This window comes from Limulus polyphemus, unplaced genomic scaffold (genome assembly GCF_000517525.1).
Source record: "Limulus polyphemus unplaced genomic scaffold, Limulus_polyphemus-2.1.2 Scaffold529, whole genome shotgun sequence".
NCBI classification, from domain to species: Eukaryota; Metazoa; Arthropoda; class Merostomata; order Xiphosura; family Limulidae; genus Limulus; species Limulus polyphemus.
The window spans coordinates 436,537-440,331 of NW_013666139.1; positions in this window are offsets into that span (position 1 = coordinate 436,537).

Here is a 3,795-nt window from a genome sequence, read left to right on the forward strand (position 1 = left end):
TAGTCAACTGTTCGAAAGCGCTCGAGTTTTGGGTCTTTTTTTTTAATTCATTGCACCTTTTGTGTGTGATCCTGTGCGATAACTCTTTTATCAGAACTGATCGGCTCGGTATGGCCAGGTGGTTAGGGCGCTCGACTAGCAATCTGAGGATCGCGGGTTCAAATCCCCGTCCCACCAAACACACTCGCCCTTTCAGCCGTGTGGGCGTTATAATGTAACGGCCAATCCTACTATTCGTTGTTAAAAGAGTAGCCCAAGAGTTGGTGGTGGGTGGTGATGACTACCAGCCTTTCCTCTAGTCTTACACTGCTAAATTAGGGACGGCTAGCGCAGATAGCCCTAGTGTAGGTTTACGCAAAATCCAAAACAAACATTCAGAAATGATCGTATTACATTATTCCTGTTGATGATCATTTTTGACATAAAAATACGTCTATAATTCTCACACGCTCGATCTAGTAATCTATTCTAACGGACAACAATTCTCTCATTCGGAAAAAGAAACATTTTTCAGTTTATTCTATACCCTCAAAAACGGCGGCATTGTAAATTTTGTCACTTAATTAATCACCAAATTATATTTATTCACCAATGCTTTCGCATTTTCGAGCACTCACAAACACGGGTTAGAATGGGAATATATGTAGATTGTGTACAAATACTATAATTTCTAATAATTCCCGCTTTTTTTTTTAAGTTTAGTGCTACACATTATAGTCAACATTCCTGCTACATTGAAAAGTACCATCTGTGTTATATTAAAAACTCAAAAGGTTTTAACCTAATCTATGTACATTTATAGTGCACTGGATTTACGTTCTCGTAGAAACCTAATACACGTAAAACACTTCAATATTAACATTTGTTGTATCTATAGATTTACTAAAAACAGTTCAAGCAATATGTACTATGATGTACTATTTAGTTAGAGATAAATTTGTATGTTATGTTGTTGTTTTGTCTCAACTAAACTCATTTTGTTTTTACACAAAAAACATTTATGAGAGTATATCAAAAATTAAAGTTCTTTCGTTACTAACAAGTTACCTGTCCTATTTTATTGAGAAGAATCAATGAATTCACAAAAAGCGTAGCGTCCTCTAGTGGAAAATATATGTACTACCAATGAAATATTTTTAGCGGCTTCCACACTTAAAAACTAGTCAAGATTAATTTTATTTTCTGCTTCAGTATATTAAAAGCTATATATATATATATAGCTTAAATTACAGTATATTATTAAATGTGCACAGTCATGTTATTTTAGAGCAAAATTACACAACAGACTCTCTTCACTCTTTACACCGCAGGAAATGGAACTCAGCCAGCATTTTAGCATTGTAAGTCTGGAAACTTACCGCTGCCCACCTGGGGGAAGAAATATATCTGATAGCATTCTATTGTAACTTTTATTACGACAAGAGATGTGATGTGTTATCTCAACCATATAACCATTAAAAGTCCTCCAAAGTACCACAGAGTCATTCTACAAATTGAATTACACCAATAATTCTTTTACTGTATGCCAAACTAGCTGCCTACTACATTGTACTTGCCAATAACGTTATCTAAAACAGCTGCCTGCAGTTTGAATGATAATAATTTACAACCATATATCTAAGGAATAATTTTCTCCCCAACACAATCTTCTCAGGACATATAATCACAAATCCAGGTGATTGATAATAATTTATTGAAGAAAAATTAGTTGTTTTTTAGAACAAATAAGAAAAGACAAAACCTCTACATTATATATTAATTTTCTTGACGTTTCTATAGACTGTATTTAGTTATCCTTTATTAGATTTACCTGACTTCCAACCCTTTTCCTGTTGAGTTAACTTCCTAACTTCTTAAACAGAGGATGAGTATGCTATATTAAAACGATTTTGGTGCCTCACTACACCATTAAAGTCCACGTCACCATAAACAGTCATGCTCTGTCTGACAACTTAGTATCTTGACAACAGAACCGCAGCATATTTTCCATTACAAAAGGTTCCATCATGTAGTTGTCATGTCGAAAGCATACCATTACTCCCTTCATTTACTGTAATCTATCTAATGAATAAGGACGCTGGTTTCCCTGCACCATTTTCAAGAGTCTGGTCACACAAAAATCAATAGGTGCTACATTCAGTGACTTGACTGATATGTCTTCATATGGAGTAGCATGAAAAACCCATTTCATTCTCCAGTTGCATGAAGTATGTGAAGATTGAACAGATTTGTGTACACATTACTTGTATAACTTTTTCAGATGGAGATCCTTTTGATTATGTTGTTTACTGTTGCCTAGGGCACATGGATCATGGATGGCTTCTACCACTGCCATTTGGATTCTCACCTCTTACAAGATACTGCAATTCTTATCACAGCTGGGGTACAACTTGTTGCAAGTCTTTTCTGGATGGTCCTGGTGTCCCAATTTGACCCAAATTTCTTTATTTTCCAGTGTTGTTAAGTACAAGGGATATCCCCATCTTGGAAATTCTAAATCTTTATGATCTGAGTATATGAATATTTTGCATTGGATATAGTTGATAAATATCCTTCTAAAAAGTAAAAAGGTTTTGGTAGTATTCACAATATCTACAAAATTCCAAGTAATGTCAAAATATAGTTCTGAAATATGCCATTCCACCATGACTTCATATAGGCTTTGATTAGTACATTACTTGTTGATCAGCATATTCAAAATTGTTTTAACATAATGTACCCAGCACTTCGTGTGTTTCTAATCAACCAAAAAATACACATAGCTTTTGCCTATTTATGTTTTCAATATTTTTAAATTACTTATTGATCCTGATTAAGGTAATTTTACCAAAACGTTTATGAAGATTCTCCTTTTATTGCCTTTCATGTTTCATGATATAACATTTATGCCAAATAGAGTTTTAAACCGATTTTCACATACAAAATATTAAAAGACAAAAAACAACCAAAAGATAAATGATAGAAAAACATTTTGTAATAGGCATCATTACTTTTAGCTAGAAACCACATAACTGATTTTAAACTACCTGAAAAATTGAATAATTAATCTCTTTCTTTTTTTTTTCACTTACATCATCAATATTAATAACAAAAAAATTCCTTAAAAGACATCAGATACAAAAAAAAACACTTTCAAAACTTTTGGAGATAGATTAGTTACTAAAAAACTCTTGTTTTTATTAAAATTTCCAGCAGTAAAAATGGGAATAATTTTAATGCATCAACAAGTAACAAACGAAATAGATGGATCATACTGGACCACTTAAAAAAGAATCATTAATACAGCACTGTATTAAGAAAAATTGAGTATTCCATATAACTGTTTCTTGAAGATCAAGCAAGCCATTTTTAACAAAACAAAATTTAAAAACAAATTGTGGGTCTCCAGTTTTGCTTGAGACCATATAACCACAAGAAATGATTACCTAAAATTATGAGAAAATCTTAAAATAACACTATGAAATGTGTTACTCCTGACAAATAGGATGGAATTAGAAATATTATGAAAAATTCAATTATAGCTCAGAGAGGAAAGTAAAAGTGAATAAGACAAAGATGTGATATCCCATCCCATCCCATCCTTGATATTATATCTACCATCTGCTAACTGTCCAAGCATACCTGAAACTGGAAGAAGCAAAAACCAAAAGTCTTCCAAATAATGATAAAAATGTTGTTGCGTCAGCGAGGTCACGTGACTATTGTCACTCCATGTTTTCTAGAAATATCCTGTTCCTTCGTGAATGCCCTAGCATTTATTAGATTGGAGGTAGTCTGGTATTATAAGATGGTCAC